Genomic DNA, 12,790 nt, shown 5'->3' with positions numbered 1-12,790 from the left:
TTTGTTTTAAGATAATATAGCGAGTCACTTTTCCGAATAACATTCAGGCAACATAGTGTATAAAACCTGCTGCTCTGATGCATTGTAGAATAATGAAGAGGTGATAATTATTTTCTGAATATCATCATTATATAACTTTTGTTATACTAATTTACTTAAATTAGAATAGTTACGAATGCTGCCTGCATTAGAAAATAGTGTGGAATTAATTTGGTCATTGTGGTCCTGTCTTTATCACCGCCACCCATTCAATACTTAAGGCTGATTTATACTTGTGCGTCGCATCTACGCCGTAGGGTGGCGCGCACCTCCCCAAAAAAGTAACTCACGTGTCGCGACGACGCAGACTGCAACAACTGTGATTGGTCCGCTTGGTAGCATCTCAATTCCTCCTACACATTTCCAGTTGCTTCTTCTCCGCCATGTCTGTACACCGATGCGAAATAGATGAACTTAATCGTCAAATCTACCTGCCGACATGCAAAAATGTTTGAAGTGCATTTCCTCGTCCATGTCTCTCACGAAGAAACTCAACACAGTGGCGTAGAAACCCCACCGCCAACTAGCGTTTTGGCGCACACCAACGTATGCTTGTTACGGCGTAGAGTGACACAGAAGTGAAAATTAGGGCTATGGCATAGCCTGTATGCACAACTATAAATCAGCCTTTAGCCTTTATTGGAGTACAAAGTCTCTCCGAAAATTCACCTGAATATTTCCCCTTCTGAATTTTGTGGTTGTGTGAGTGAGCTACTTTTTCTTCCCCATCAGATTCATCCGTATTGATTTAATTTATAGTGCAGGATTTGCCCAGAGCATTGTTGAGAGAAATGATGCAAAATATCCCCAATATCACCTTCTATTGGCCAGTCACAATCCCACCAGGTGTTCATAGCCCTACCCTCTCCGTGTGTGTGTGATTTAAAGAGAATATCCCTGCGCAGGTTGCAACCCAGCAGTGTGAAACTACTGAGATAGGCCCTTTCATTACTTAGTTACTGGTTTTCCTTCTGTCCTCTCGCGTGTTATCAGTACCAACCCCGTTCCCCTTCCCAACCTCTCCTCAAATTGCGACTCGGCACCAATTGCCCATCCCCCCGACTCACCCCTAAATGATCAGTTAACTAAACCGTGCTGCTTTTCCATGCGCAGGCCCCCCTGCTTGGACTGTTTATTTGACACAAGCCTCCCCTCCGTGGTCAACGTCAAGAGAGGACGGGTCACAACACACTGACTCGCCTAACATCCGCCAATCACTGTGAGCTGACCTGCGCCCAGAAGCCTCACCCAGTCTACAACCCACGGCCACAATGTGGCCTCCCCTCCCCACCCTCAGCCTTTTCTGATATTTATTCATCGCTCGCTTTGCTGTGGAACCACAACAGAGGAGAATGTTCTTCTCCAGAGCGAATTTGGTAGGACCTAATTACTTCGTCTCCATGGCCACCCGGTCGCCACATGGTAGCAAAATAACCAACAATTACAGGTGTAGTAGAAATTCTGAACACCTGAATAGCCACTAAGATAATGACATCAGGAATTACATTACTTGTTGTGGAAGTAAACTAAGTGTAATTCATTTGACTATCATAAACACGTCTGGATTCCTGCTGACAGTTTCAAACTGCCGTACAATATGCTGGATTTGTGCTTCAACATATTGGGTAACAGATGATGGTTCATCTGGTACTCCATGTGGGCTTGTGTGCGTATCTCTGTCAACAGTATATAATGCATACAATTAGGCAAAGATAAATACTCATATAAGTCCACAATTGCTTTGCTTCAAGTCAAAATCAAAGTAAATTTACTGTCGAAGTACGTACAGTAGATGAGTAGATGCCACTGTATGCTAGCTTGAGATTCATTTTTTTGCGGGCATTTACAGGAAAATAAAGGTACAGTAGAATCTGTGAACAACTACCCATGAACAAGCATCCAATGTGCGGAAGAAAATTTGGGAAAATCAGAATTAGAAATGAACAACTTAATAATACTGAGAACATGAATTTGTAGAGGCATTGAAAGTGAGTCTGTGGCTTGAGGGATCAGGTTCGAGTTGAGGTGAGTGAAGATATCCATGCTGCTTCAGGAGCCTGATGGCTGAGGGGTAATAACTGTTCCTGAAGTCAGTGGTGTGGGACCTAAGGCTTCTGTACTTTCTGCCTGGTGGTAGAAGCAAGAAGAGAACATGGCCTGGATGGTGCAGGTCCTTGATGATGGCTGCTGCATCTCTTTCACAGTGCTCCTCATAAATGTGCTCAGTGTGCTCGCTTGTAGATACCTCAGCAATGCACACAGATTGCTGGGGGAACTCAGCAGGTCAGGCAGTGTCTATGGAAAAGAGTAAACAGTTGATGTTTCGGGGGCGGGACCCTTCATCAGGACTGGAGGAAAAGAAGTTGAGAAGTCAGAGTAGGAAGGTGGGAGGGAGGGGAGGAAGAAGTACACGGTGGTAGGTGCAAGGTGAAGCTGCGAGAGGGGGAAGAGTGAAGTAAAGAGCCCCAAGCTGTCCTTCAGGTGAGGCGACACCTCGCCTGTGAGTTTGTTGGGTTCATCTCCTGTACCCGGTGCTCACAGTGTGGCCTCCTGTGTATCAGTGAGACCCAACGTAGATTGGGAGACCGCTTCGCCGAGCACCTGCACTTTGTCCGCCAGATACAGCGGGATCTCCCAGTGCCCATTTCAATCCTACTTCCCATTCTCATTCCGACATGTCAGTCTATGGCCTCCTTTAGTGCTGCAATGAGGCTACACTCAGGTTGGAGGAGCAACCACTTATATTCCGTCTGTGTCGCCCTCAATCTGATGGCGTGAACATCAACATCTTAGACTTCCGATAACTGGCCCTCCCCTCTCCTTCACCATTCCCCATTCCCATTTCCCTTTCCCTCTCTCACCTTATCTCCTTAGCTGTCCATCACCTCACTGTGGTGCTCCTCCCCCTTCCCCTTCTTCCGTGATCTTTTTGTCCTTTCCTGTTTGGTTCTCCCTTCTTCAGCCCTTTATCTCTTTCACTAATTGACTTCCCAAATCTTTACTTCACCCCTCCCCCTCTCCTGGTTTCACCAATCACCTACTACCTTGTACTTCTTCCTCCCCTCCCCCTACCTTTGTACTCTGACCTCTCATCTCTTTTTCCAGTCCCGATGAAGGGTCTCGGCCTGAAATATTGACTGTTCACTCTTATCCATAGATGCTGTCCGACCTGCTGGGCACCTCCAGCTTGTTGTTTGTGTTGCTTGGATTTCCAGCATCTGCAGATTTTCTCTTGTCTGTAGGTATCTCAGTGCCAGTTCATGTACAAGAGGATAAGTAACTGAAAATGTATGATTGCTTCGCTAGCAGGTGACTCTGCCGGATTTGGGTGAGATCATTTCTTTGTGACGTTTGAATTGGATAAGGTGTGTCAGAAAGTACTTCTGCAAGTTGAGGTTAATTTCCATATGAGGAAAATTGGCAATTAGTGGCTTTTCCACAGCATCTCAAATCATTCTTAGGCTGAAGAGCAAAATGAGGGGCAAATGCACCAGGGTCATAGGGCTCAAGGGCATAGCTTTAAGGTGAGGTGGGGAAGATTTCACAGAAACTTGAGAGACAATGTTTTAACACAAAGGTTGCTATGTATACAGAATGAACTGCTAGAGGGAGTAGCCAAGGCAGGTAAAACAGCAATTTTTAAAAGAGAGGTGGTCAGGTACATGGATTAGAAAGGTATAGAAGAGTATGGGCCAAACACTTGCAAATATGACTAGCTTGGATGGGGTATCTTGGTTGGCAAGGACTAGTTGGGCCGAAGGGCCTGTTTCTATGCTGTATCATTCTATGCACTCAATGAACTCTATGAGAAGTTTAGTCAAAGAGGTAGGTTTTACAGATAGTCTCAGAGAAGGAGGACTAGGGTAGCATGGGAGTAGAGAAGGGAATTACACTGCTGAGAGCCTTGCCTCCTGAAGACACAACTGGCAATGGAGAGACAATTCAAATAGAGGATAGGGCAGAAGGTCCAAAATAGGGATGTGCTGAGCTGGAGGACTGGGAATAGGATATACAGGGAGCAGGTGGACAAAGTCATGGAGAAATTTTAAAGCAAGGGCAGATATTATAAAGCTGAATGCTGCTTCACTGAGGAAGATGTTGATTGGTGAGGACAGTGCAGGTGGGCAGTGCTAAAATTTGTGAGTAGTGGTGCTGTTGGGTAGAAGATGGGTAGAAAATGGTAAGTGACTGAGATTACATTGAGATTGAAAGGTAGTAGAAACATGGATGTCAAAAGCAAACATGAGGAAATCTGCAGATGCTGGAAGTTCAAGCAACACACACAAAATGCTGGTGGAACACAGCAGGCCAGGCAGCACCTTAGGGAGAAGCGCTGTCGAAGTTTCGGGCCGAGACCCTTCGTCAGGACTAACTGAAAGGAAAGATAGTAAGAGATTTGAAAGTAGGAGGGGGAGGGGAAAATGCGAAATGATAGGAGAAGACCGGAGGAGGTGGGGTGAAGCTGAGAGCCAGAAAGGTGATTGGCAAAAGGGATACAGAGCTGGAGAAGGGAAAGGATCATGGGACGAGAGGCCTAGGGAGAAAGAAAGGGGGAGGGGAGCACCAGAGGGAGATGGAGAACAGGCAGAGTGATGGGCAGAAAGAGAGAAAAAAAAGGAGGGGGAAAAACTAAATATATCGGGGATGGGGTAAGAAGGGGAGGAGGGGCATTAACGGAAGTTAGAGAAGTCAATGTTCATACCATCAGGTTGGAGGCTACCCAGCCGGTATATAAGGTGTTTTTCCTCCAACCTGAGTTTGGATTCATTTTGACAATAGAGGAGGCCATGGATAGACATATCAGAATGGGAATGGGACGTGGAATTAAAATGTGTGGCCACTGGGAGATCCTGCTTTTTCTGGCGGACCGAGCGTAGGTGTTCAGTGAAATGGTCTCCCAGTCTGCGTCGGGTCTCACCAATATATAAAAGGCCACACCAGGAGCACCGGACGCAGTATACCACACCAGCCGACTCACAGGTGAAGTGTCGCCTCACCTGGAAGGACTGTCTGGGGCCCTGAATGGTGGTGAGGCAGGAAGTGTAAGGGCAGGTGTAGCACTTGTTCCGCTTACAAGGATAAGTGCCAGGAGGGAGATCAGTGGGAAGGGTTGGGGGGGGGGGACGAGTGGACAAGGGAGTCGCGTAGGGAGCAATCCCTGCGGATAGCAGAAAGGGTGGGGAGGGAAAGATGTGCTTGGTAGTGGGATCCCATTGGAGGTGGCGGAAGTTACGGAGAATTATACTTTGGACCTGGAGGCTGGTGGGGTGGTAGGTGAGGACAAGAGGAACCCTATCCCGAATGGGGTGGTGGGCGGATGGGGTGAGGGCAGATGTGCGGGAAATGGGAGAGATGTGTTTGAGAGCAGAGTTGATGGTGGAAGAAGGGAAGCCCCTATGTTTTAAAAAGGAAGACATCTCCTTTGTCCTGGAATGAAAAGCCTCATCCTGAGAGCAGATATGGTGGAGGTGGAGGAATTGTGAGAAGGGGATAGCATTTTTGCAAGAGACAGGGTGGGAAGAGGAATAGTCCAGGTAGCTGTGAGAGTCTGTAGGCTTATAGTAGATATCAGTAGATAGGCCTTCTCCAGAGATGGAGACAGAAAGATCAAGAAAGGGGAGGGAGGTGTTGGAAATGGACCAGGTAAATTTGAGGGCAGGGTGAAAGTTGGAGGCAAAGTTAATGAAGTCAACGAGCTCAGCATGCGTGCAGGAGGCAGCGCCAATGCAGTCGTCGATGAACATGGATGAAGGGGTTTCAGTAACAAATGAGCTACCACAGAGGTGGGCATAATGCAGTAAATGATTCTCACTCAAGTCCAAACACAGCACCAAAGTTTTGAGTGCAGTGTCTCATTCATCGTGAGAAAATGCTTGGGGAATCAAGTTCTATGGCGGGATTCAAAGGTAAAGGCATTGATCTTCCCAAAATTTAGTTTTGTTTGTTCAGTTGGCAAACAGATTGATAAATAGTAACTGAGAGAGGGTAAGTTTCAGTTGAAGTGCAGAGATGGAGTATTGTCGGTGTAAGTGATGCTCCCGATGCATCTTTAATCAAATCCATTGATGGCCTGCACATATTTGATAAATGTTGGGGGAGGGGGGCTACAGATGGATTCTTGGGGAAGCCATTGCACTGATTCTTGAAGTACAAAGTGATCGAAAAGTATGAAGTCGGATAAGAATGGACAACAGAGTAAAATTGAAGGGAGTCGCTACCCTCAACTGTGTCAGAAGCCAGAAAGAAGGACGAGAAGTAGTTTGTCATTGCCGCAGTGCCATAGGATTTTATTTACGATTTTCCAGTGTTCAATGATGTACTTTTATCCCTATGCAGAACATGAATTAGTCATAAATTCTCTGCATGGCAGCATCAGTTATTGTAACCTATGGGTAGGATTTTCTTTTGACATTTGTTGAATTTACTGGGAGCAAAGTGAGAATTCCATGCTTCAATAATAGTGCAGCCAAATTCATCCTAGGTGATTGAACCTGAAGGCTCTTTGAATGGGTGCATCCATGCATGTTGAATATGGCTGACTGTCAGTTATCCTTTTCTTCAACTTTGAATGAAGTTTAGAGGAAAATTCCTCCAGAGGTGTCCAATTTTCCAAGCTGCCGAGCTGACATTTTGCAACCTCTTTGACCTTTTGGTCAAAAGCATACTTTGATTTTAGCTTTGTAAGTGTGATTTTTAAAAAATTCTGTACTTTATTTATTCTCAGCCTGCAGGAGTTACTGTCAAGGTCTGCAGTTAGTTCTGTAACTGCCATTGCTAGGCCATTCAGAAGGCTGTGGGTTTGGGGTCACAGACTGGGTAAGAAGTACAGGCATATCCCGTAAAGGACATCGGTGATCTAGCAGGGTTCCTTATCACCCCAAAATTTTCGCATGTGAACATTTTATACCAAAATCATTTCTTAATTGCATTAATAATATATCACTGTTGCAATAGTTAGATTTGAACTTATCTCTCCAAACAAAAGCAATTCAGACTCCTGACACTCACCCAATTACAGTACCGTGTGAAGTCTTAAGCACGTATATATACGTAGCCGGGGTGTCTAAAACGTCTGCACAGAACTGTAGTAATTTCATGTATTGCACTGTACTGCAGCCACAAAGAAGAAACACATTTTGTGGCATATGTGAGTGATGATAAACCTGATTCTGATATGGCTCTCTGTCAGAGAGAGAATCAGGTTTAATATCACTGGCATATGTCGTGAAATTTGGAGAGGGGAATCAAGGTTGGGAAATAGGGAAGGGAGAGGGGAGGGAGCAGGAAGCACCAGAGAGGCATTCTGTAATGATCAATAAACCAACTGCTCGGAATCATAGGACCTTGCCGGGTGTCTTGGGACTGGCTACATCTGCACTCACACCACCGTTCCGCCCCAGCACCTCTTCTCGACCATCTGTCCTCTGGCACTCCATCCATGCCGTTCTCAACATCCATTGCTCCCGCCAGATTTACAAACTCGCTCTCTGCTCCACGCTGACAAATAGAGTACTGTGCAAAAGCCTCAGGCACCCTAGCTATGTATGTGTGCCTAAGACTTGTGCACAGTACAGTAGCCAAATGCAGAATTGGGAAACAACTGCAAGTCATCCTGACTATTTACTCAGGCACCTCTGAACCTCTAAATTCTAAAAAATGGGGGTGTCTGTTTTGTCTACCAAGCCTATTTGATGTCTTGCTTATACATTGAGCATGGTACATAGAACTTTAAATTAATATGAAGAACACTAAATTATCACATGTCTGTTCACATATAACTTGCTTCAAATCAATCAAGTTTGGCATTATAAATGTTGCCTAATAAACTTAAAACAGAAGATGTTCACCGTTATTGTGTTGAACGTATGATACACAGAACCAAGGTCTTTCTGGGTTTCCAGTGACACTTTATTTTCCCTTTACACTACTTTTGAAGCCACAATTGATGACTGTCTTTCTGTCCTACCTACCAATGCTGGAAAACCTGCCCTCTTCAACACAAGGAATACCCTGACTCCCTAGTTGCCCATGTGTAGTGTACTTCCAGCGTGGGTTCGTTGTTCTTTAGGTCTGGTCTTACCCCCTTCATTTCTGCTTTTTGTGTAGGAAAGTGGCTCAGTAGTAGAGAATTAAATTGGAGCGAAGAAAAAGACAAGTCATTGACTGATTCACAATAAATTATTGAATGAATAAATCACAGCGCACAGGAGCGAAGTTAGATTCCTGCTCTATGAACTGGAATCTTAACAATACGTCCAAATGTAATCTGAATTTGATTGTCTTGAATTGGTTTCCATTTGTAGTAATAGATTTGCTATTGGGACAGTGATGGCTGCTTGATAGGTGGGTACTGTTCCTTTTCATCTCAGTCCAGACGGTTGCTGACAGATAAGACTGAGACTGGAATGTTTTCAACATCTCGTTCAAACCTGAATTTTACACCTCACACATTTATTCTTCAGACACAATTTTTTGAACAACTGTATAAATCAGTAAATGCTTGAGTGGTGCACATCCTTAAGTTGAATTTATTAAAGTATTATTCAGCAAAGCAAAAGGGAGAGGACACTCATGATTATCCATCTTTATTGTGAGGCGGCAGAAATTTTGAACCAGCATTGGCTGTAACTTGCTGATAAACTAGATCAAGACCGTTCGAATGGAGGATGTTGGAGAAGATTGAATGTGTGCGTCAATGGCCTTTCATTATTCAGAAATCTGTGATAAGAAATTTACAGTGGAGGAGAGGTATTAAAAATAAACAGTGAAATGATAGATTTGGCAAAGTGGATCAACAATATTCATGTTTAGAAGTCTGTGAGGAAATTAATCCTCTTCTGAAACACAGTGTTCAAATACACAAGGCACAAGGGCTACTCGGGTTACGGATGACTGACTTGTGGAAATCCAGCTTTCACCAATTCCCTCACATATTTTAAAGCATTTTTCAAGATAGTAATGATGTTTCATGATTACTGGGTACAATATGCATTCCATTACAAGTAGTGTTAGTCTGAATATTTTACGAAATAAAAGAATTACAGCAAATGTGTGTAGAGCAATTCAAAATGGGAAGCTGTAAACAATGGATATTATTGAGTTATGGGGATATTGGCTTATGGGAATGGAACTCATATATAAACAGGAGATTGCCTGCACATGAGACCTTCAATCTCGGTGCCAAAATCACGTTATTTCTCTTATTGTATGAAGCATTTCCATGACTGATATTTCAACTTGAAAAGACAACATAAGGAGCAATGCTGATTTGATAACTGTCACATCAGTGGAACAGCCACTGAATAACAATATATTTGCGAAATGTTACCTAAAAGTAATGGATAAATCTTATACTCAAGATTCTTTACACACCAATGTACATATCTTCAGAAACTTCATTAGACATGAATACCAGCTCCTTATTTATTACCACCCCCAACCCCTCAGTTATCATCTGGGAATATGGGTATCTTCTATTGGTACACTAATATGACTAGGTTCCTCTAGCCACTGATTTCCAGTTTTCTGATTGTTTTTACAGTCTCATATCCAAAATGTGTTGGAGCCTACATCAAATCTGCAATGGTAACATCCCCTTTCACTCCCTGTCGGGATCTCACACTGAACACGTGCTTCTACAATGCACAAAATCGGAATTGTCTTTCATCCCACTTCCCAGTGCATCGGCCCCATTTCACCACTTATCTTTACTCCAAGCTCATTCCTGTTGATGTTTTTTTTTCCCATGGGTTTGATGTCATCATTGGCTCCTCTATCTCAACCTCACTCTGCAAAGTCTTTCTTCAAATTTCCATGCGCCCCCTCCAATCCCGTGTAGAATCTATACCTTCCTCCCAGTGTGTTCATTAGAATCCAGTTATCCTACTTTTCAATCCCTCCATAAGTCTCACTTTACCCTATTATACTCTGCCATCTGAGGTTCGATTCTTTACTCTCTGATTAGCTTTGCCTCCTCACCTGCCCTTTCTGTCCCATTATAGATGGTCTTGGATTTTTGTCAAATTTTCAGCAAGCTGTCAGGACAAAGATTGAAATGCTGAGGAGAAAATGCAACATTAAAATCAACCTGAAGAAATTCACTATCAGATCTAAAGACCAAGAAGACATTGCACACAGTAGATACTCCTGGAGGAGGAGATCTGTTCAAGGGGAAGCTGCACTGGAGGAGAATGACCTCCATTGTTCTGTGGAGAACAAGTGGCAGATGTGAGAGACTGTACAATTAAAAGACAAAACCACTAACCACAGCCACCACTTACACTTGCTCACACTACACCTGAATATGTGGAGCCAGGATCAGCCTCTACAGCTACCCGAGGACTCACCAATAGACAACCTCCCTGAGGAGAACATCATACTCAGCTCGACTGATTGCTTTGCTACCATGTTTTATTTCTTTCAATTACCAGTGAAGTAGATTTTCATCTGAAAGATGGTATCTCAATAATAAATGTTACATTAGCGCTCGTGAGTCTAGAGTGGATTTTTTTTTTACTCAATTGAGATATAAAGTGTCCTTTCGCTGACCCAAGTTTGATACTTTAAATTCATCTGACTATATTTCATTACACATCAGTGATATAAACATCGTTGTATTTCATAGTCACCAGCCATCTGCAGAGTTAGACTTATGATCTGTCACAGTCTTCCTCTGCAATCAGGGTTCTGCGTGTTTTTGATGGCCTTGAATGTTTGATATATTGTGGGGAAGATGAGGCAAGCCTCACAGACAATCATTCTTCGCCAGGCTCCATTCTGTCTGCTGTCCTCTTTCGCAACAAATGACTTTAAGGAAAACACTCAGTAGCTTCATCTGACATAACCCAACTCAGCAGAGTTACGTAATTACGTGGGTTCGATTTTTTTGTTTTTAATCAGCAAAATTAGGGAAAATACACCTCCTTTGGCAAAATCTGTTTTGAATTTATTCGGATCAACTAAGCTTTTTGTCAATGGTAAATGTTAAGCATGCAACATTTGCATTCCATTCATCATACTTTAAGAATGCTGTACGTGGTCATAACGATGACAAACGGAAATGTTAATAGTGACATAATACAACTTACAATGTTTACTGCTGTTCAATCAGTATGTACTAATTGTCTACAGGTTCCAGACCAGCCCAGTGTCACCTGTCCAATGTACCAGTGTGTCACCTGTCCAGTCATACCACGGTGTTAACTGCCCAATGTATCACGAGAAACATTGAAAAAGGCATCTGACGACATTAGGTTTCAGAGGTCATAGTCATACCATGCCATCCACCTCATTCCTATCACCAGTATCTCTCTACTTATGGAGACTGAAAGTTGATACGCCTGAAGTTCTTTCAATTACCAAAATAACCTAATTTTGCCAAGCACTAATTAAATTTGAAAAGCATACTGAAATAAAATTGAAAACAGGAATGCCAACTCTTTAAAAAACTGGAGAGGCTGGAAACCATGAATAAGAATGGAAAATGCTGGAAACATTCAGCAGGTCAGGCAGCGACGGTGACAAGAGCAGCGTTGAGCATTTTGTGTCTGTGGGTTTCTATTTCCTTGTTAATTTTTGTATAATGATTTGACAAAGCGTGTAGCAGCTGGAGAAGTTGAGTCAGACTGATAGGGTGGGAAGTGCAGAATTGTCAGCGGGAAATACCTTCACTAATGCAGCACGGTAGCGTAATGGTTAGCACATGGCTTTTGGGGCGATAGCGACCCGGGTTCAATTCCCGCCACTGCCTGTAAGGAGTTTGTACGTTCTCCCGTGACCACAAGGCTTTCCTCCAAGTGTTCCGGTTTCCTCCCACAGTCCAAAGAGGTGCCAGTTAGTTGGTCATTGTAAATTGTCTCGTGATTAAGCCAGTGTTAAATTGGAGGTTTACCACTCGAAGGGCTGGAAGGGCCAAGTCCTTGCTGCATCTCAATAAATAAATAAATGAAGCAATAGATGAACAGTAATTGTTTGAATGGAAAGCTCCTAATATAAAAAGGACAAAGAAATTTATATTGATAGAAGGCTACACTGGAATTCAGATTTTTAGTATAATGCCAACTGTTTATGTCATATGAAATATAATAAATTGTGTCTGCTTCATTTTTATGTACATTTTATTATGTACTCTGTCATGTGAGATTTACATCACTTAACAATGTATCCGGAAAATTTGATGATTGTACATTGCCTTTAAGTTTTAAGTTTAATCCTGCAAATTCAGGTTTAAAACCTTCCTTTCAGGTTATACTGATTCTGAATCCACACTGTACTTCTGACAGTGATGACTGAGATCCAAGTGTGAATATTTATGTTTGTTATATATTATTACTATTATAGAAATGAGCAAACACTGTTGCTGTGTTGAAGGGATTAAGTGTTTCTCGAGATAAAGTGGAGCCACATAATTGAATTATCGTCTTGTAACTCAGCGTCACTCATTTGCATTTCTCACTGCGTTTGCAACATACCCGAATGCACATAACCGGCTAAAAACAAAAAGACCTCAGCCGTGGTTCGGGGGTAATGCAAATTTCTACAGATGTACCAGGGAGAGCATTCTAACTGGCTGCATCACCGTCTGGTATGGCGGGGGGAGGCTGCTGCACGCGGTCGAAGTAAGCTGCAGAGAGTTGTGAAATTAGTCAGCTCCATCATGGGCACTAGCCTCTGTGGTATTCAGGTCATCGTCAAGGAGCGATGTCTCAAAAAGGTAACGTCTGTCATGAAGGACCCTCGTCGCCAAGGCCAT

General features: G+C 43.3%; 1 protein-coding gene across 6 annotated transcripts in view; it reads left to right on the top strand.

The window, feature by feature from the left end:
- The window catches only part of LOC140719550 (disks large-associated protein 2-like), a 700,090-nt gene that overhangs the window by 526,663 nt on the left and 160,637 nt on the right, over positions 1 to 12,790 (top strand). The window lies entirely within an intron of this gene.

Source organism: Hemitrygon akajei, chromosome 32 (assembly GCF_048418815.1).
Source record: "Hemitrygon akajei chromosome 32, sHemAka1.3, whole genome shotgun sequence".
Taxonomy (NCBI): Eukaryota; Metazoa; Chordata; class Chondrichthyes; order Myliobatiformes; family Dasyatidae; genus Hemitrygon; species Hemitrygon akajei.
The sequence above is the reverse complement of the archived record's forward strand: the minus strand, read 5'-3'. Positions and strand labels throughout refer to the sequence as shown.